Genomic DNA, 23,539 nt, shown 5'->3' with positions numbered 1-23,539 from the left:
GGTATGTATAATATCTGTAGCCCATATTTTGTACACAGCTATGAGAAGCAGATTACACATTTTGTTTAGCAGATGTTTAAATTCTTAAGAATGTATGAGCATGGTGATAATATATATACTGACAAAATGCAGGAAAGTGGCAACTACAACACAGATTAGTTAAACAGAGGTGAGTTTTATCCACAAGTCTTCAATACCGTAAACTGGATTAATGGTATTAATACATAAATTACAGTTTCTAAACAGTTAATGAGATCAAAGCATCTCCCAAATGAAACTGAAAAACTAAGCAAGAAAAGACAGCACTGACAATATAGTATTCAGTAAAATATTGCTGTTATAACAGCTGGTACACGGTCTACATATTTAACCAAAAACAATGCAAATAAAATGTGCTGCAATCCCTTGAAAGAATAAGGCTAAATCTGTAAGGCAGTACAAATCATACCGCTGTAAAATAACTCCAGTTTTACAGCTAAAGTATATGGTTTAAAATCTCATAAGTAAGGAAACAATCAAACAGGATCAGCTTTAATAACCTGATATATTTGCCACTCTCAAAATCTGAGCACTACTTTTAGAATTAAAGTGATAAATATCACTGCCTTGTGAACTTCAAGAGAAGTGTGATAACAGCAGACGACCTTGGCAAGGGCAAAACCAGGTGATATATAAAAAGTGAAACCATGAGCGTTAAACTGTCAGCCAAACAATACTGCCTCCAAGTCAATCCAACCTGCTTTGCTAACACTGCAATAGTCTTCAGTAATACTTTTCTTTCCCTCCGTCCATATCTCATTTATTTTTGTTGCTAACTTTTTCTTTGCACTAATCCAAATAGATCTGTTTCAACCATGAACAAAGCAACAAGATGCAGCATATATGTCCACATATAAATGCATTTCTGTATGTTTATTTAGCAAGGAAGGTATTGCAAAGTGCAATATGCAGTTTGTAAAGTGGTTTGCACCTGAAAGTGTTTGCATTATATTTGGTTGAAGTGAGCAAAAGCTGGATGGGATACCCTGAATCCAGCAGTTGCTGCTTACAATTAAATTGATTTATGGTGGCAGCAGTGGGAAGTAATGTGTGAAATGTATGCTTGATAAACATAGATAATAGCCTAATTGTAGAGCAGTGAGCTGCAAAATACTTTTATAGACAGAAGTTGAAGTTTACTTCTGCTGTTCTCACCTCTGCACTTAGGCTGTCTCTGGCAGCAATTCAGTGAAGACACATTCCTGCTATTCCTAATATATATATATATATATACAATATGGAAGTTTTTCATTGGTCAATGTGTTATTACTAGTGTTGTTTACAGCTTGATGTTTAATTGATTGCTGATTTTTGTCAAATGATTCTGTGATCAACTGTTCTGTTGACCATGACACTCTGAAAGTTATTTTTATTTTTGAATGGATTCTGCAGCCAAAGCATACCTCTCAACTTCTTAGAGCTGGAATCAGGGACAAAGCTTAAAATAATGAGGGGACATAGGACCAAAATAATGGACACAGGGAAAGGTATAAACAGAAAGATTCTGATGAAGTCACCAGTGAGAGGGACGAAAGCGCTCTAGTTCTACAATAAAGAAGTATTCTTGCTGTTTTTGCACTGATACATGTTTTATTTTTTGTATAAACAAAAAGAGTTAGTAAATGTAAGTTCAGGGGAATGGAAAACTATAGTCCTCACATTGGTGATATAGTACCTAGATGTAAGTAATGGCTTCAGTTGCTTTTTTTCTAGCATATTTCAGAGAGAAGTGCTAGTGTATTTTGGCTGGTAATTCAGAGATCCATCAAGTGCAAAGTAACTAGCAGTGTGCAGATGTCATTCATGTATATGTTACAGCTTTAATTACATGGTGACTGTGTTCACTGCATTTATGTGCCATGTACTGAGATTCAACTTCTTGTGTACTCAACAGTTTGGGCTAGATTATATGTTTGTGTGTCTGTATGCACATGTATGTATGCATGTATGTATGTGCATGTGTGTGTGTGTGTGTGTGTGTGTGTGTGTGTGTGTGTGTGTGTGTGTGTGTGTGTGTGTGTGTGTGTCTGTGCACTCATGCGTGTATGCATGCATGTATGTGCGCGCGTGTGTGTATGCGCATGTGCGTATATGAATGTATGTATATGCATGTCTGTGTGTGTGTCTGTGTGTGTGTCTGTGTGTTTGTGTGTGTGTCTGTGTGTGTGTGCACGCATTTGTATGCATGTATGTATGTGAGTGAACGTGTGCGTGTCTGTGTGTGTGTGTGTGTGCACACGCGCGCACGCTTGTGTATACATGTGTGTGTGTGCGTGTGTGTGTGTGTGTGTGTGTGTGTGTGTGTGTGTGTGTGTGTGTGTGTGTGTGTGTGTGCGCGTATCTGTGTGAACAGATTATTGCCGAGATTAAACACCATTGTCCCATATATATATATATATATATATATATATATATTTAAAAATGTGTTTATACATATATGAATATATATATTTAGTATGTGTGTGTCTGTGTGTGTGCATGTTTGCACTTATGATGGCCTTCTTGCAACATGGCTAAAGTTGGATTCCTGTCATACATTTGCATAAATACAATAAAGCATTTTTTACTCTACTAGATCAACAAGCCCTAATGAGAAGAAAGACATTTTAGCTAATCCCTGTCCCTGGCTTATTCTCTATACAAAACAATTCATGAAGGAAAGAGAAAAAGCAAGTTAAGCATGGTGTTCAAACAAAACTATATCAAACTTTGAACAGTACCATAAATTATGTAACCAAACTAAACTCCTACCACAATCAGACATGAAAAAAATATTATAGAAACTTGCAGCAATATCAACCTAACAATCCTAAGCATTTTGGACAACAATTAATAACTTCCTTCACACAGGCAAAAGTACACAATTAATTTTTCTGACTATTCAGACAGACACAGATATCACCTGCAAATTTCATACACATTCTGTACATACAGGCACCCCACTTATCCAAAACCTCTCTCGGCACACCTTATTCTCTCCATCCCAGTTATCTATCACTACACTAGGTCCTCTCTCAAATCTGACCCTACCTCAGCTTTAAAAAAGTTTTTCACATACCCAAAACAACACTTTATCAGCTGACAAGCGTCCAGTAGAGACCACTAAAATAGTAGCTGATACACTGGCCAGTCTAATATCCATTCTAATAAACAGATTCTTTCAGGACTCTTCCATCCCACTCATATGGAAGGAGACGTTTTATCGTACCTTTACAAAATGGAGGCAAATTTACTGAATTATTAAACTATATGCCAGTTACCGTGCTTCACTGGCTATGTAAGATCCTTGAAAAGTGCATTTACTCATACTTGAACATCTTCAAAACAATAATCTCCTTTCTCCGACTCAGTATCACTTCCATCCAGGCCATAGTACAGAGACAACATTACTGTTATTCCTTACCTACATAGCAACAGAAATGAAGGAAACCATGCTCTGCCCTATTCCTGGATATCTTTAAAGCATTTGGCACTGTCTTCCATCCTAAACTTTTGCACAAACTGACATAACTGGGCATTTCTGCATCAGCTATCTCATGGTTTAATAGCTGTTTTAGTAGAAGCCAGTGTGCTAAAACTGAAGACCAGCTACTCTACCTTCCTACCCAATAAAATAGGTTTCCACAAAGATCCATATTAGAATCCGTACTACCCACTAACCTTATAAAATGACCCAGTCACAGACTCCAAAATGCAACCCCAATTCAATATGCAGATGATTCAGCTCTCATTTGCTCTCCCTCCACAGTTCCAGAACTACAACCAGTTGACCATGAATCTTTCTCCTCAGTGGAGACATGGTGACAGCAATTTTGATTGATACATTGCAAAAAAGGCAACTACTTTTTCTCACTTCCAGGCCTAGTTCAGGTGATAAAACTCCTTGTACTTTCACCTCTTCAAACAATACTATTATACAAGTCATCCTCTTTGCAAAACTACTAGGAGTTACAATAGATGATAGTTTGAAATTTGATGTTATTTCCAACCATCCTTTAAAAAAATCACCACAAATTAAACTGCCTTTACAAAGTCAAACTATATGTAAGCGATGATGCCCACATAATCACTGCAGTCATCCTTCCATCTGTTACTTTACCTCATATATGCTCCCCCCATCTTCACCAGTGTAAAAACCACACAACTAACAAAACTTGGAGAATGTTATCATGTAATAGCCATGTTTGCATCTACCTTCCCTATAAAACACAACACTGTGTTGAACTTAAGCAACTTACCTAGATCAAACTCACAATGGCATTAGCTGTATTCAAACAGCTCATAAGATTCAGCTCTTAGTACTCTCCCTCAGTGATACAGGCCTCAAAGAGATCTTAAATCAAAAACTCCATACCTTGCCTCCACACATAAAGCTCATAACTCCTTTGAGGAATCGCTGTACTCTTATTTACATCTCTAAATGATAGGAATAACCCCCCACTCACAATGAAACAGATTTTACAAACGAACACGCTTTAAGGTTTCACGTATCCCAAACTGCATACATAGTTGGCTCTTTCATTTCTCACACCTTTTTGATTACCTTATTCTACAGTCTTTTATTGCTAACCCACCTCCAGTATTTAAATCAAAACTTTCATAACTGCTATTACTTTTATTTATAATTTCTCAAATGCCTATATTGTTTACCTTTCTTCACCTCTTCAGTTTACTCCTTCACAGAAATGTTGCAAGTCTACATTTTGCACAGATAATTTAGTTGTACTTAATGTTTTAGTTTTGCCATATGACTATATGCCACTACCATGAATTTGATTTATTTATTGTTATATGAATTTTTTTAATGTTTTGTAGAGAATGTCATCTGTTTAGCATTTACTAAAGTAAATATTACCTCACTAAATGTTCATTACTGTGAACATAAACGTAATACTTTTGTATATTGCTTCTTTCTGTGAAGCTTTTCTTCATAGGACTCCACTGAAAAGGGGTATTTCACTCAGTCAGACTTTCTCAGTCAACAGACACAAATAAATAATGGAATAATAAGATTATAGCCTATAGTGTATTAAACTACAATTACAACAGGTAAAGTCTTCTGTCATTGTGCATTCTCAAGCCAGTGTGCTTTAACATGAATGTCTTTTATGGATACGCTGCATACCTCAAACAATTTCTTCATCACGAAAAGTTTGTATTTACATTTGGAACTCTGTTTTGACTGGGTCTTTCTTAGGTTCATAGGTTCATAGGTATGTACAAGACTGTTGGCCCTAGAGCCTATATAAGCCTAGCCAAAAAGGTACCCTGGCTTTTGCCACCCAAGAAAATTATTTTCCTGTGCCCCTGTTGAGCAGAGCCACAGTGGTGATCTCCAGGGCGAATTTCTATTTCCCATCCAATCATCAAGATTTTTCTTGAAGAGTGCTAATGAGAAGCTTTGTTTGATATAGATAGATAGTTTGTTCCAGAGTATGGGAAGTCTCTGGGACAGGAATCTATCCCTCCAGCATGTACTGTTTATTGTGGTGACAAGGTTTAGGTCCCCAGAGCGTGTAGCTCGGAGGGATTGGGATTTCTTTAAGTGGAACATGTCCAACAGCTCTGAGTTTGACATAGCTTTGTATGTTAGGCAGAGATCACCTCTGAGTAGGCGATATGCGACAGAGTAAAGCTGGAGTTTTTTGAGACTGTCTGCGTAGGGCATCTGTTTGAGGCCAGTAATCCTCTTTGTGAGGTATCTCTGTGGCCTTTCCAGTTGTTGTAGATATCTTGTGAGGTACATACCAAAAGAGGCATTGCACTCTATAATGGGTCTAATGAGTGACCAGTAGAGGGGAACAATGACCTCTTTTTTCCTGGATGAGAAACCTTTTGTGATGAGGTGTGCCATGTAGAAGCATTTCCTGACTACTGTGGCAATGTGATTATCAAAGGAGAGACTACTGTCCACCTGTGTCCCAAGGTCTCTTATCACACTTTCGGTGTTAAGTAGACTACCACCTATGTGGTAGCTCATGGGTACAGAGTTTTTACCAAAAGGGATGACAATGCACTTTTTGGCATTGAGCTTGAGGCCATTGCTTTGACACCAGGCATCTGACTCAGTGAGGCCCTTTTCTAGGATGTCCACATCATTAGGAGTTTCGATTATGGCTCCTAGTTTGCATTCATCTGTGAACTTCATTAGCCAAAGATCTTCTGTGTTAGCCTGTACTTCAGAAAAGTAGATACCAAACAGGAGAGGACCTAGGACTGAACTCCGTAGTACTCCACTTGCCACTGGTCTGAAGCCAGATTTGGAGTCTGCTACTTTCACAGTGTGTTTTCTGTCAGTGAGCCAGTTGGCAACGCATCTTGTGACATAGGGATTTATACCTAGTTTAGTGAGTTTATCTATAATTTCAGAGTGGGTGGTGGTGTCAAAAGCCTTGGCGAGATCTAGATAGGCTGTGTAAACCATCTTACCCTCATCTACGGCTTTGGTGACTGCTTCAAAGATGTCTATCAGGTTTAGGAGACATGATCTGCCTTTTACAAACCTGAACTGTGTGGGGTCCAGAGTTTGGAGATTACAAATGTCTTTGTTTATAAGTTCCATGATGATACGTTCCATGGCCTTGCAGACCAGGCTCGTCAGGCTAATGGGGTGGTAGTTCCTGGGGTCCGTGGTGGCTCTTCCTTTATGGAGTGGGATAACATTGCTGTGCGCCATTCAGTAGGCACAAAGCCTGAGGTGAGGCTATGACTGAACATGGTGCTTAGGTTGGGTGCCAGTTCATTCTGTAGTTCGTGTTGTCGGGTCCCATGGATGCTGTGTTCTTGGCTTTGGAGAGTGTGTTTTTACCTGTGCAACCATGATTCCATGAACTTTGCATTCCTCTGGTATAGAGATGGCCCCTTTAGGGGGTGAGAGGGGGGTAAAGTTAGCACTGAACCTATCTGCCAGGATGTTGGCAATATCAGTTGGTTCTGTATATTTAGTGCCATTGTGCTGTAACTCAGAGTAGATCTGAGTGTTGCCATTGAGATTCTTGACATAGCTATAGAATGCTTTGTGGTTGTCTTTAGAATCAGTGGTGATTTTGTTTTTGTAACTAGCTTTGGAGGATTTTATGAGGGATCTCAGCTTCTTACTGAGGCTGACCAGAGAGTTCCTCCAATCATGGGATTTTACTCTTTTTTGTAACAGTTTCTTTCTTCTGTTGTAGAGTTTGTTTATGGCAGGGGACCACCAGATTGGCTTCCTTTTTTTGGAGGATAGCATCTTGGTTCTGTTAGGGATAGCACGATCCATGCACTTGTGTAAGTGCTTATAAAGTGCATTTGTGTAGGATTCAGCAGTCATACCTCTATTGTCCATCTGCATGGGTGTCATGACGTTTGCTGTTTTAAGAAGCATGAAGTTGGCTTTGGAGAAATTTTTTACGGTGGTTTCCCTAATGGAGGGTGGGGGCGGGATGTGGATATTTAGGCTGATTAGCTTGTGGTCAGATCAGACCAGCAAGGAATTGAACTCTGGTGTGGAACACCGGTCACCCATGTTGGTAATGACCAGGTCCAGGATATTGCTGTCCCTGGTGGGGGTGTGGATAAGTTGATCCAAGGCATTGGAATTTATGAATTCCAGAAAACGTTGAGCAAAAGAGTTGGTACATGAGTAATTTTCCCAGGTAATGGTGGGGTAGTTGAAATCGCCCATTATTAGGGTGTTGGGTTGTACCCTAAAATTTTCCAGTGTATCAAGAAATGAGGAGTGGGAATCCTGTGGCATGGTTGGAGATCTGTAGCAAATTACAATTTGGATTGTGGTCTTGCCCAGAGTTAGTTGCACTTGGATAATCTCGGATGCAACTAGCCTGGAGGTGTGGCTATCCTTAATGAATATGGACACGCCTCCGCCTTTAGTGTTTCGGTCCAGGTTAGGTGGCCAAAAGATGTGGTATGAATTATAGCCTGGTAATGCAGGGGTGCTTTCTGGAGCCTTGAACCAGGTCTCTGTCACTGCACAGATGTCAGTGTTCTCCATTTTAAGGAGTGCCTCGAGTGAATGCATGTTGAGGTTTAGACTTATAGCATTGAGTAGCATTACCCTCAGATTTTGTTTCCTTGTACCTGTTACGGTGATGAGTTTGTCATTTGAACCTTGCCTAAAAAAGGCACTATAGGGGTGGCAAGAGCCTTTGCCAGTATCCAGAATCCCAAGGGCGACAGGTGCAGCCCATCTCTGGCAAAGCATCAATTTCTGTCGATCATGTCATCCCAGGCAGACAGATACTGGATCCCTTTAGAATGACACCAGAAGCTTAGCTAATTGTTGAAGTCAATAATTTTGTCCTTGTACTGTGGTATCATTCTGGGTGATGGCAGGATGCTACTCAGGGCTAGGGTCATACCTGCCTGAGCTACAAGATCGGAGAGCACCTCCATGTCTCTTTTCATGTAGTCCAGGGAGGTACGTTTCAGGTCATTCACACCAATATGGACAATGGCAGAGTCATATTTGTGCTTGTTGTGGAGTGACCTAAGTGCATGCATTATGTGGTGGATCCTGGCACCCTACAGGCAGCTGACAGTATCTTTTTCCTTGTTTAGCCTGGTGAGTGGAACATCAGTGTGCCTGACTATAGAGTCACCTATGACTAGAGTGTTGGGTACGTTATGCCTTATGGGCTGTGGTTGAGTGTCACACTGAGTTTGTGGGCTATGTGTCATTTGGGTTGTTTTGGGGGGTGGAGGTTGCTTGCATTTCTGCTTTGGAGGTCTCTGTTGCTTGAGCAGATTTTTATTGAGAGCCTCCATGAATGTAAGTGTGTGTTTTGTGTTTCCATGTGTTTGTTTTGGTGGTGTAGGTTTTGAGGGACTATGTGATGAGTGTGGTGTGGTGCAAGTGTTTACCTTCTCCTCTTGACTGTCTAGTCCAGTCTTGGGTGAAGAGAGCTTTGCTTCCAGTTTGGCTGTATAAGTGCATCTATCACAGGTTGTAGTGTTGTGTGATATGAAGAGAGAGTTGCCTGTGTACATGAGGCAATTGCTGCATTGCCCCAAAATGCCCAGATTCATCAGGTAGACAGGAGAAAACACCAGGAGCTGACCCTTAGACATGCCTGGATCGGTGCTTATTTATTAAGTACTAAAAACTGTTTTCCTCTAGACAAGTGAGGAAAATTGAGTGCTGTAGGAATTTGTAGCTTATTTGGTGCTTACAATGAGTTGTGAACAAGTGCTGAGCTCAAAGAAACAGATTTGTGTGCTAAAACTAAAAGAACTGGCTAGTTATAAGGGAAAATTGGAAGAGCAGACTTTATGGCGCCGGGAATAGTTTAACCCTAGCTAAGTGGCGATGCATAAAGTGTATTTTTTTATATAACAATAGCAAATGAGCAAACTGATTTAAACATATTAACCAATTAACCAGTAAAAAGCTAAAAACTGAGCCCCGTTCCAGCAGTCTTCGATCAGACAAGTTCTAACTGCACACTCCTGCCACTAGGGTGCAGGGGAACCTTCTCAAAAAAAGAGAGTTTCTTGTAGAATCTTGTTATTTTTTGGTCTAAACCTTATCTGGAATCTATCCCATAATGTAATAACTAAACTAAACATAAACTTTATGTTTCAGAGCATTGAATTTCCCCATATGCTCAACTTGTAAGCCTCAAAAAGGGCATAATTTTAACAGGCAGGGGAGTTTTGTTTATTAGAAGAATGCATTAATATTTATGTATCCTTTGTTACTGGATTAGTCCCATTAGGCTAGTAGCCTCTTTTTTAGGGGACACCCAGGATGGTATTTATACTACAAAGCAGAATATGACCAGAGAACTTACCCTACTATTTTTGATAGATGCTGTGGGATATATTACACCCACATGAGCTACCACCAACTCAAGCAGATGGGACCCCGGTATAACATCTTGTCTGAATAACAACACACTCAAGAGTACAGGTGCACAGGTTTATTACATCGTTAAACTCACAGGAGTTCGAATGATGTAATATCGAACCATAAAGTTCGAAACCTAAGAATTATGAAAACACAGAACAGCATTTTTTTCCCAGGGAAAAAATCGCTGTTCCGGTATAAAAAAAAAAAAAAACACTTATAAACTTAAACGGATGTGATGGGCTTCACCCCCCCCACACCCCCCAACGTGGGGGGCTGTGCATCACACACACACACACCCTACTTAAATATACCAACTCTGAGATCGGACCACAGCAGAGGAAATAGCAAAGCCCCGAAAATGGCACACCATTTTTTTCCCTGGGAAAACAATCGGTGTGCCATGGCTTCGCTATTTTTGTATTTCGAACATTTGCAGGCAGAGGGCCTCTACACCCCTGAAAGGGCATTAATAGCATATTAACACACACCCTGGGGGGCATTATTGTACTTAGACAATGGGCTCTCTCTAAAATTGTTGTGTTTTACTTGCTTATTTACTTTTTTATGTACTATATTATTTTTTTATATATTTTAATGTAAAATAGATCCTCCTCCTACTGTTTCAAACTTGCCATAGTATATGTTATACATATATCATATATACATATATACATCAAATATATATACAGATATACATCAAATATATATACAAAAATTGTGCTTAAGAAAATAATAAGCAAGTAAAACACAACAATTTTACATACAGCCCATTCTCTCTCCTATACACACATACACAGTCTCTTCTGCTTTCACACACATAAATATACACACCCAGTCTCCTCTGCTTTCATACACACATTTACTCACACAAGATCTGTCTCACCCTCTTTCTCAATCTCTGAATACAAAGTAAGAAACCGAAACCAATACAAATATAAAAGTAAAGTCCAGGACACAACCGTAGATGCAAATCTTCTTTATATTCTCACAAAGTACAACAGATGAGCGCTTTCGTCTAATGACTAGACTTCATCAGATCTGTTGAAGTCTAGTCATTAGATGAAAGCGCTCATCTGTTGTACTTTGTGAGAATATAAAGAAGATTTGCATCTACGGTTCTTTCTCAATCTCTCACAGTCTCCAGCTGCTTTCATACACACATTCAGTCTCACTCTCTCTGGATCTCTCTCACAGGCAGTCTCCTTTGCTTACATACATGCATTCTCTCACACATCACTCTCACTTTCTCGCTCACTCTCTCTATCTCTCACACACACACACACACACACACACACACACACACACACACACACACACACACACACACACACACACACACACAGTCTCTCTGCTTTCATGCACGCATTCACACACACATGCAGACAGAAACATAAACAGACTCTTCTGATTCTTTCAATCTATTGCTCTCTCTCTCTCTTACTCACATACGCGCATGCACTCTCACACACATGCTGTATTTTATTTATTTATTTTTTTTTTGCACTCGCTAAACAGCAAAAGCACTGCTTAGCAAGGGTAACATAATGGCTCGCTCACTCTTACTTTCACTGACATGCACACATACATTCATACACAGATATAAACACACACACACACACACAGACACACATGTACCTTTTTTGTTGTCTTCTTTCTCATATTTAACAGCAAAAACCCTGCTTAGTGAGGGTAAAATAATGGCGGCCATTCCGTCTCCTCACTCCAAGCTCCACAATGGTGTGATAAGCTGCCATGAAGCAGCAGACTTGTTTTTCACCCAGTATTACTTGTACATTAATATCCTGCTGGAGAACACTTATTCTCCAGTCAGGGTACTGATGTACAGTTTGCCCGTTGTCTAAAAGAAAGGTAAAATATCTCTAGTAATAAAGCAATAAAGTATTATCTTACATGGTTTTCATGTATAATGTTTATTTTATTTATTAATCACAATTACACAGTCTGCATCCTTATACTGCATCACGTAAGAGACAGAAAAACATTTATCATAATTTTCTGCCTTTTAAAGCTCATGCCATGATTAGCCATTATGACTACAGCATTACATTTTTAATTTGATTGATCTTGTGAAAAGATATACTGCAAATGTTGAATATTTACATGCAATATGCATAGTACAATACATGCAATATGCATAGTACAATACATGCAATATGCATAGTACAATATGTGCAATATGCGTAGTACAATACATGCAATATGCATAGTACAATACGTGCAATATGCATAGTACAATACATGCAATATGCATAGTACAATATGTGCAATATGCATAGTAGAGTACGTGCAATATGCGTAGTACAATACGTGCAATATGCAGCAAAGACATGCTGGAGGGACACACAATGCTAAATTATGGCACTTGACACACAGCAAACTGATTTTACATGCAACCACCAGGCTGGAAAAGCATTTTTAAGCCCAAAAGTCAACTCTGCAGATTATGTTTATTTAACCAAAAAGATAAGTATCCCGAGTCATACTGCCAAGCTATTCCTACTATACAAAGATATTGTGACAATGAGTTAATACCTAGATTTAAATTACTCTATTCCTTTTGTTTCTAAAACAAGCTAGTAATTTTAATTTATACAAAATTATTAGAGAAGAGCCACATCTTGGAAGAGGGAACCATATACATCCACATCAATTTATATGCCATAAAACAAATAATGTTTTGCACTTAGGATATAATTCATAATCAAATAGATTTCTGAAAGGCATATGAGTTTATAATGGCAATATTTAACGCATCAGAATCTGAATTACATTAATGCTGCCATACTTAAAGTAAAATAAAATTGTTTCTTCAATATTAAATGAAGAACTGGTCTCATAAACTTCTTAGAAATTTACTAGTGTAGTTTAATTGTTAGATGTACTGTAACATAAATGCTGTTTGCTTTCATAAGTTCATAGGTTCATAGGAGGTCATTAAGCTATTGGCCCTAAGTCCTTTATAAGCCTAACCATGTTATACTCTTGTTCCCTTCATGACCAAGTTGAATGATCTATATTTGCAGTGTGAGTCTATGATCAGCGCTGACTGCAGTTATCCAGTAGGGATACAGGTGACACCTCTGGGGTAAATTTATGGTCTCCCATCCAGTTGTCTAAGTTACTCTTAAATAGGATCATTGAGGAGCTCTGTTTATGCAAATTGGCAATTTGTTCCAGAGGAGTGGCAATCTCTGGGAGACATATCTGTCTCTCCAGCATGTCCTGTTAATGTCACAGGCTAGGTTAAGATCCCTAGAGTGAGTGACTCTTGTCCCATTTGACTTGCAGATGTGCAGCATTTCCATCAGGGCAGGGTCCCAGAGTGCTCTGTAGGTCAGGCACAAGTCTCCTCTCAGCAGCCTATAAGATTCAGAGTACAGTGACAGGGCCTTCAGTCTGCCCATGTAGGTCATGTGTAGAAGGCCCTGAATTTTCTTGGTGAAAAACCTCTGAGGTGTCTCCAGCTGTTGCAGGTGTCTGGTGAGATACATGCAGAAAGGAGCACTGTACTCTGTTAGTGGTCTGATGAGGGATGAGTATAGGGGAGTTCTAACATCCTTAGCTCTGGATGCGATGGCCTTAACCATGAGATGTGCAACACAGAAGGCCTTCCTTACCACTGTGGACACATGGTGATCGAAGCTAAGGTTGCTATCAACCTGTGTTCCCAAATCTCTTACCATAGGGTTTGAGGTAAGGGGGGTACTGTTAATACTGTAATTTGCAGGGAGTTCCCCTTTGCTGAAAGAGATGATAATGCATTTTTTTTTTTGCATTTGGTTTAAGTCCATGGCTTTGGCACCAGTCATTTGTCTGTGTAAGCCCTTTTTGTAGTATGTCAACATTGTTGGGGGACTCAATGATTGCACCTAGTTTGCAGTCATTGGTGAAGCTGGTAAGCCACAGTCCATCTATTTTCACCTAGACTTCTGAGAAATAGATTCCAAACAGTAGGGGGCCCAGCAAAGATCCTTGTGGTATACCACTGGTAACTGGTCTGCTGGTAGAAGTGGAATCCCTAACTTTGACTGTATGCATTCTGTTGGTGAGCTAGATGGCTACCCATCTAGTGACATGTGGGTTAATTCCCAGTTGGGTGAGTTTCTCAATGATGACTGAGTGGAGGATTGTGTCAAAAGCTTTGGTTAAGTCAAGATAGGTGGTATGTTTTGCCTTCATCCAGGGCTTTGGTGATATTCTTGAAGATGTCCACCAGGTTTTATAAGCATGATCTACCCTTAACAAAGCCAAATTGGGTCGTTTCAAGAGTTTGAAGGTCACATGTGTCTTTGTTGATAAGGTCCATGATGACTCTCTCCATTGCCTTGCAGATAAGGCTGGTTAGGCTTATGGATCTATAGTTCCCAAGGTTGGTTGATGGACCCCCCCGCCCCCTTTGTGCAAGGGAATTATTGTTGCTGTTTTCCACTCTGCTGGAACAAAGCCAGTACTTAGACTATGGTTGAAGAGAGTGCCAAGTGGTTCCACTAGGTCCAGTTTTAGACAATTTAATAGGCAGCCTGGGATGTTATCTGGTCCCATAGAGATTGTGTTTTTGGCCATGGAGAGTGTGGTTATGACCTGCTATTTGGATATTCTAGGAAGAGGACTGGTGACAAGTATATTTTGGAGTATGTCTAGGAACAGGGGGGTGACGTTTGCACCGAATTTGTCTGCTGGCAGCTTGGCGATGTCCACAGGGTCAGTATGAGTGGTACCATCCACTACTAGTTTGGCACAAAGCTGGGTCTTCCCTTTTAGATTTCTCACATAGCTAAAGAATGCCTTGTGATTATCCTTAGCTAGGGATGTTAGTTTAGCTTCATAATTGGCTTTAGAGGACTTCAGAAGATATCTATTTTGTTTATTCAAGTTGTGGAGGGTGTCCTTCCTCTGTTGAGTCAGTTTCCTCTTGTTCTTAGACATTAGTTTCTTCCTCTTGTTGTATAACCTATTTATGATTGATGTCCAGCAGGGTGGCTTGTTCTTTTTTTTTGAGGACCTTGTTTTGTTCAGGTCCAGCTCAGTCTAAACATTTGTGTATGTGTTGATTTGGGGAATTTATGTACACCTCTGTAGAGGAGTCATTGTGACAGTGGTAGCAGGGAGGTTGACATTATTTATGGCATTGCTTAGGAGGCTATAGTTTGCTTTGGAGAAATGTTTCATTCTTTTTGCTCTTGAGTGGGGGTCAGGTATAATCATTACTTTGAATGAGACTGATTTATGATCAGACCTTTCCAGGGAGGGCAACACACAGGGGGTAGTGCAGAGATCCCCTATGTTGGTGAGTACTAAGTCTAGGACATTCAAGTCCCTTGTGGGAGGTGTAAACTATCTGTTCCAGAATATTTGTATTAAGAAAGTCCAGGAACCTTAGGGTAAGCATGTTTGTGCTGAAATATGGCTCCCGGTTGATGGAATGATAGTTGAAATCACCAATGACCAAGGTGTTTGTCTGTATAATGAGTGACACAAGTAGTCAAGGTAGGCAGAGTGGGTCTTGTGGTTCATGGTGGGGAGCATATAGCTAACAATGATATGGACAGGGGTTTTACCTACAGTTATTTGGACTTGGAGTAGCTCTAGGGAGTCATACTGTTTGACCAGTCTTGAGGTGTATTTGTCTTTAATGAAGATGGATACACCTCTGCCTTTGGTTCTTGTCATGCTCATTTTGAGGTCTGAGCATGTGGAATGCATAGCCTTGCATGGCTGGAGTGCTCTCTGTGACTTTCAACCATGTCTCTGTGACTGCACAGACATCAGCATCTTCCAAGGTAAGGAGTGTTTCCAGTGAGTGCAGTTTCCGGTTTAGACTCCTAGCATTAAGCAGCATAACCTTGAGTTTGTCTCTAGTAGATTTTTTTTACATTGAGAATTTTGTTGTTATCCTGCACAAAAGATCTATGACCAATAAATTTAAGCACAGCAAGCAGTTCAGATACAAAATATCACGCTGGACTTGTAAAAACGCTATTTTAATAAAACAAAGCTTTCGGGAGCACAAATCCCTAAATCAGTGTATAATAAACAATGTCAAAATGTCCATTTAAATACTAAAACAAGCAAGATCACATGGTATAAGCCCCCCAATAAAAATACAGACATAATTAAAAACAATAATCACATCAAAAAACAATTAATACAAAGTTAAAGTGCACTTAGTAACAGCTTACTTAAGAGACATTTGCTTTAACCTCAAAACTGGTTTTAATGTAACCATTGTGTTTAAACCAGGAAAAAAATCAGCATTCAAATGCAAGATCCATTCATACTCCATCAGTTCTAACTTGTTATTATGGTCACCTCCTCTTATATTTTTTACCAAAGTTTGCATCACTCTGAACCTATATGTATGCTCTGGACCACTATCTAAAACAGGCTTAGCAAGGGGATTAGTTAATACTTCCCTTCTAATATCTGAATAATGCTCAATAATGCAGTCCCTTAACCTCCTAGTTGACTTTTCTACATAGAAGGAGGGACAAGAAGAACAAATCACTAGATATACTATGAAAGTTGTGTTGCATGTAACAGAGGATTTGAACAAATATTTATTTTTAGTTACTGGGTGAATAAACTCACTCTCCTGACTTATAAACTTACAGCTAGAACAATTTAGACATGAAACAGTTTCTTTCTTATTAAAATTTACATGGGGAATAGTTATCTTCATATCCTTGTAACAGAGACGTCGTTTTAAATTCCTACAATTCCTAAAAGAAAATCTGGGTCTATTACTGACATATTTATCTATCTCTGGCATTGCTTGTAGTATAACCCAGTTCTTGGCAATGATATCAATTACAGCATGTGAAGCCCTACTATAGCTCATAGTGTATCTAAGCTCTAAAATTTTCTTACTACTGGCTATGCTGTTCCCATCTATTGAATTTGAGAAGTAATGTTTAGCACTATTGTCTCTTTCACCTAAGACTTCTCGTTTTATGTTTTCCAGAAGACGCTCATCGTAGCCCCTTATTTTAAAATCGGACAACATCTCATTCATTTGACAAAGACATCTATCCATGTCAGCATTATTCCTACTAACTCTCAAAAGTTGACTTTTTACAATTCCCCTAAATATCCACCCCGGGTGCATACTCTTCCAATGTAGGTACCTATTCACCTGCAGATCTTTTTTGTAGATTGTAGTATCAATCCTATTCCCATTCTTAATCAAGGAAACATCTAGGAACTGTATATTGTCCTTAGAGAAGTTCATCTTAAATTTCAAAAAGTTTTCATGGTGTCTATGTAAGACACAAACTTAAGCAATTCTTGTCTGTTGCCATCCCATATTAAAAAGACATTATCCACAAACCTCTTAAAGAATGTAATCTTGTTATAATACCATAAGTCATTATTAAAGATAAATTCAGATTCCCATCTACTCAGGGCTAGATTTGCATAGGTGTTGGCTACAGATGTCCCCATGGCTACCCCTGAGGTCTAATGGAAAAGTTGCTTATCAAACAAGAAAACATTAGTTGTAAGGACAATGTCTAGCAACTCGCAGATAGTTTCTGTCTGTCTTGAGGTATGTCTCCCATGCCTAACCATACTCTCACGTACTGCCTCTATTCCAAAATCATGAGGGATGACAGTAAAAAGAGAACAGATATCTAAGGTAACAAAGATAAAGTCTGTACTTTGATTCAAAGAGTGCCGAATATAAAGTTTCTGCAAAAAGTCCCCAGTATCTCGTATAAAACTTCTCACATCTCCCAATAATGGTTTCATGGTACTTTCCAAATACAATGAGATGGTTCTGTGACTCATCCCTTTCCAGAGACAGTGGGCCTTATTGGTGGATGTGTCAGGTTTTTATGCACTTTGGGGAGTCCATAAAGTACAAGAGTTAAGAGGCAAGATATAGTAAAATAATTATATAATTCTAGCGTAATATCACCCATCAATTCCAAGTCATAAACGCAACTATTCACTCTAAAAAACAAATGTTTAAGAGTATCAAGATCAGTTTTATGAAACACAGTATTATCACAAATTAAATCATTCATTAACTCAAAATAATAATTTTTACTTAAAATAACAACAGCACCCCCTTATCTGCTTGTTTAATCACAATGGTAGGTTCATTCTGCAATAGCAGTAAAGAAAAATACTCTTCTTTGGTGAGATTATATTTTCTTGGCCACTCTTGTTTTTCATACATATACCTTATTTCTTTCTCACAAATGTTATGAAATGCAAGCCAAATAGGCAGATACACTGGTATAAAAACACTAGGTTTCTTATACAATAGTTTGGCAGCTTCATTGTCTATAAATAACAGTTTCAAAGACAAATTTCATACAAAAAGTTTCAGATCAGTGACAGCATTCTCTAAAGTGTCAATAGCTGAACGTATGAACTGTAAGCCTTTTTCAAACAATGATATATCCACCTGGCTTAATTCAAAGCTAGAGAGATTTATCACTGACCGTTTACGTTCCGGTTGTTGCCAGTTTTGCTCCTTGTCAATGGAGCATGAGACTGTCTTGTTTCCTTGGCTCCCCTCCCTCTCAAACAACTCCTGGAGGTATTGTGTTGTTCCACTGGAACTCTGTCTGCTAAGTTGAATTAAAAAAAGACACCCATGTCTGTTGTAAGACATTATCTGTGTTCTCAGCGTTATGCATCTCTCTCTCACAGCTATTACTTCACTTACGTCGCTTGTTGGAGCCGAGGTGCCCACTGAAAACTGGTCTGGATTTTCCATAGCATTTGGAGTGTTGTTAAGAGGCTCAATAGCAGCTGTGAATTCATCCAGCTGATACACAGAGCTTCTATTTGAAGGCCCAGTCCTAGGTGCAGAACTCTGTGTTGCAGTTTCCGTTTTCAGCCAAGAGAAGATATTATCCATTCGAAAATCACGTATATCTCTTTGCAGTTTCCGTTTTTTATTGGCTTCCAGTTGAACCTCATAAATATGCAAACATTCTAACATATTGTTGTACATTAGAATATTGTCCTTGAAAGTAGGCATATTAAAAATATCATTTTCATCTTTTAAGATATCTTTTTGTAAATCTCTCAGAATTGGCTCATAAAAGTCATTCATGAGAGACATATAATCTACACTTAACTTTAAATTCAACATCTGCCACTTTTTTAGGAGGTCCGGATACAAATTACAATAAGTAGGCGTTTTTAGAATCCAGAGACCCCTTGGTATTGTCTAGTGAGTGACACAAGTAGGTCAAGGTAGGCAGAGTGGTTCTTGTGGTTCATGGTGAGGAGCCTATAGCTAACAATGACGTGGAAGGGGGTTTTACCTACAGTTATTTGGACTTGGAGTAGCTCTAGAGAGTCGTACTGTTTGACTAGTCTTGAGGTGTATTTGTCTTTAATGAAGATGGACACACCTCTGCCTTTGGTTTTTTCATGCTCGTTCTGAGGTCTGAACGTGTGGAAGGCATTGTAGCCTTACATGGCTGGAGTGCTCTCTGTGGCCTTCAACCATGTCTCTGTGACTGCACAGACATCAGCAACTTCCAGGGTAAGGAGTGTTTCCAGTGAGTGCAGTTTTCTATTTAGATTCCTAGCATTAAGCAACATAACATTGAGTTTGTCTCTAGTACATTTTTTTTTACATTGGGAATTTTGTTGTTATGACATTGCCTAAAAAAGGCATTATGGGGGAGGCAAGTACCTTTGCCAGTAAATAAAACCCAAGAGGCAACAGGTGTAGACCATCTCTGGCAAAGCAACATGATCTGTTGGCCATATCTTCCCAGGCTGACAGATACTGGATCCTCCAGGATTCACACCAGAAACTAAGCCAATTGTTGAAGTCAGTCATTTTTTGTTTATATTGAGGCATCATCCAGGTGAGGGTAGAATGCTGCTTAGGGCTAGGGACATACCTTCTAGGGACACATAATCTCAGGGCTCAGTCAGGTCTCTGTTTATATAGTCCAGTGAGGTATATCTCAAGTCATTCACTCCAACGTGGACTATGGCAGAGTCATAACGGTACTTGCTGTTGACAGACTTGAGTGCGTGTATGATCTGATGGATTCTGGCACCTGACAGGCTGATAACCATGACCTTCTTGTCCAACCTGGTGAGGGGGACATCTGTGTGTCTCACTATGGAGTCGCCTATGACAAAGACATTTGGTTTTGAGGTGTTTTGCCTTAGAAGCTTATTGGCTGAGACACTGTTGCATGTATTATTATGTGTAGTGGATTCTGTTGGGTCTGCAGTGTGCGCAGTAGGTTTGCTCTTGGGAAGTCTCTGATCTTTAGGTAGGCTTCTAGCAAGTATCTCCTTGTATGTGGGTTTAGGTGTTGTGAGATTGTTAAGTGCAAGATGTGAAGTGTGTATGCTGAGAACCTGTTGGGTATCTGGTTTGTTGTTATGTGAGAGAATGGATTCAAATTCATAGTATAGATACATCTCTCACATGTTTTTGTTTGTTTTAGGAGTCTATATAGAATCACTTCAGTACCAATTGAGTGAAGAGCATGGTTGACAAACACACAGATTTGAGGTCTGAATCTCACCTTGATGTAGCTGACAAAACCCAAATAAACCTAAAGGTGTTACTGGTCAGTGCTAGGAGCCTAAACAAGAAACTTCAAACCCTACAAGTTCTCTTCACTCGGGAGAAAATAGACATCTGTGACTTTACAGAGACATGGTTTAAATCCTCAGAAAGTACTTTGGCAGTGCAAGGCTTCAGTACCTTCAACACATTTAGACCGTCAACTGCACAGATAGGGACAAAAGGTGGAAGTATCCCGGTCTATATTAGCAACAAAATCCACCAGATGTTCAAACACCAGTATGAGAAAGTGCTGCACCCCTCCCCCTGTGTCACATCCTCACTGGTGAGGTCACAACACAAAGTGGTCTGTAATCCCAGTAAACCCTATAAGAGTTAAGAACTATTCAAAGGAAGCTTACATTCTATTAAGTGACAGACTGTCAAAATGAAATGTCCCAACACAGCACCAAATTCGCAACAACCTTCGCAGAATTAGTCACAAGAGACCCTGTAAAACCATGTAAATGGCGGTATTGAGGCTGTACTAACTACTAGAAGTAAGCCCAAAAAAAATTCTAAAAACAAACCACACTGGTGGCATCCAATCCTTAATAGGATATAGATCAAAATGAAAAAAATCATGGATAAAAGGAAGAACAGCTCCCATAATGATAGCAGCTGTTTAAACCAAATAGGAAACTAAGAGGACATATTAAGTCCAACACGGCCAGTTATGAGGTCAAGATAGCGTCACAGGCTAAAGACATCCACAAAGCCTTCTACAGCTGTGTTTGAAACCTCAAAGGTAGCACACAGTAGTGCCAAACTGGTGGTCAATGGTGCCACCTTCACCTAACAAAGTTAGACTTTCGGCTTTTCCCAGTTAGGGATCGCCAAAGCAGAACTCCGGTCCGCTCATGACTGACAGTGGATTTTTATGGTGCTGAGTTGCCTGCCCGACACCCAACCTTCAACGAAGGCATGCCCATTCACGCTCACACCTACCTGCATGTCTTTAATGTCACTCGACCGTGGGGAGACATTCAGACTCCACACAGAAGATGCTCCAGCTGAGAATCGAACAGGAGAACCTCTTGCTGTGAAGCGACAATGCTAACCACTGCACCACTGTGGCTACCTTCACCTAACAAAGTGATATAGTGAATTTGCTAGCTGATAAATTCAGCTCAAACTTCACCCCCACCCCCTGTCGTCCTGTGAAATACCTACTTGAATAACCTCACCCCCTATTTAACAGGGAGCCGGTCCTGGCAGTGCTTGCTAAGGTCAATAACACAGCCTCAGTGGGGCTGTCAGTATCCCTGGATGCCTCCTAAATAGCTTGAAACATGACTTATCAGGACCACTTGAGTCACTTTTCAATTATAGTCTCAAAACAGGCTTTGTACTATGAGAATAGAGGACTGCCAATGGTTATCACACTTCACGAGAGTGGACTATCAACCAATCCTGGAAACTACAGTCCAATTAGTCTGACTTGTCTAATATGCAAGGCCTTGGAAAGAATTGTTATGGAAATGATCAGCAAAGTCATAGTCAGCATTCTGACACTATACCCAAACCAGTCTGGCTTTGTCATACAAGGTCATGCCTGGCAAACCTTGTGGACATCTTTGGGAAGATCACCAAGGATATGGATGAGGGGAAAACTGTGCATACTGCCTTCTTGGACCTAGCTAAGCATTTGATATAATACCCCACATCTGACAAACTCACCAAACTGGGCATAAACCCCTGCATAACTCATTGGATTGCTAGCTGGCTCAGAGACGGGAACCAGGAAGTCAGAATTGGTGAGACAACCTCCGCTAAGAGATTGTTCACCACTGGGGTATCTCAGGGCTCCATGCTGCCACTGCTCCTATTTGGCATCTAATTCTCCAAGGTAAAGACTAATGTCTAGGGCCTTTCCCTGATGAAGTTAGCAGATGACTGCATATTTGGAGCTATCTTAGATTCCCCCATGGCACAACCATGTTATATGAGGGTCTAACACAGACAAAAAAACTGGTGCCAAAGTCACAGATTAAAACTCACTGCCAAGAAATCCATTATACTGCCTTTTGGGAAAACTGCCACCCATGCTAATTGCTCCATCAATAAGACACCCCTAAGAGTAGACCTGGTAGTCAGGGATCTTGGGAACATATATAAACAGTAATCTGGCCTTTGACCAACATGTGGCCGACATAGTAAGAAAACCATTCTGTGTTGTCAAACTTATAAGTAAGAGCATGTCATCCAGATCCCGGGAAGCCATAATGCCACTTTATCAGACTTACCATTGAGTATAATGACCTCTTCAGCATGGAATTGACCAAACATCTGCAACAGCTGGAATACCCAGAAAGGTTCCTTACAAAGATAATCTAGGATATGAATACATTGTCCTATATAGATCTCCTTAAAGTTTTATCTCTATACTCAGCCTCCTACAGGAGTTTGAATAACACAGATGTGAAATCACTGTGATGAACAGGTGCAGCTTTGATGCTCAGTACTCGCACCACTGTCAAAAATATTTCTATGTATAGGAGCTACTGTACGCCACTGTCTTCTAATAAATTTATCTTTAATCTAAAAGTCATACATCTGATGGCCATCAGAAGCATGTTCTCATGAGTCAAATCACAGAGAAGGTACACATACATGAATCACTGAACAACTCACTAACTGAAACTTGGCCATAAGTGTGCACAAGATATATGCACTGTTGTCCTGCATATGTATCTACACAATCCACATCCAAGAATAATCAAAGGTAAGCTTCACTCTCAGTACCACACTGAATGAAGTGTTTAGTCTAGGTCTCCAGACTCCTTTCTCACCACAGTCCCTGGGCCTCAATGTCTTCCAGTCCTCACTTGCCGACAGTAGCTATAGTTTACATACAGGCACACAGATATAGACACAGGCACAAAAACAAACACGCACACACGCACACACGCACACACGCACACACACACACACACACACACACACACACACACACACACACACACACACACACACACACACACACACACACACACACTAATTTATTTCCACAGAGGGCCTGTACTGCTCTCCAGCACTACAGCCTTATGTTCTGGCAAAAGGTATTACAATGAAAC

Source organism: Protopterus annectens, chromosome 17.part0, assembly GCF_019279795.1.
Source record: "Protopterus annectens isolate FY-2018-M chromosome 17.part0, PAN1.0, whole genome shotgun sequence".
Lineage (NCBI taxonomy): Eukaryota > Metazoa > Chordata > Ceratodontiformes > Protopteridae > Protopterus > Protopterus annectens.
Note: the sequence above shows the minus strand (reverse complement) of the source record.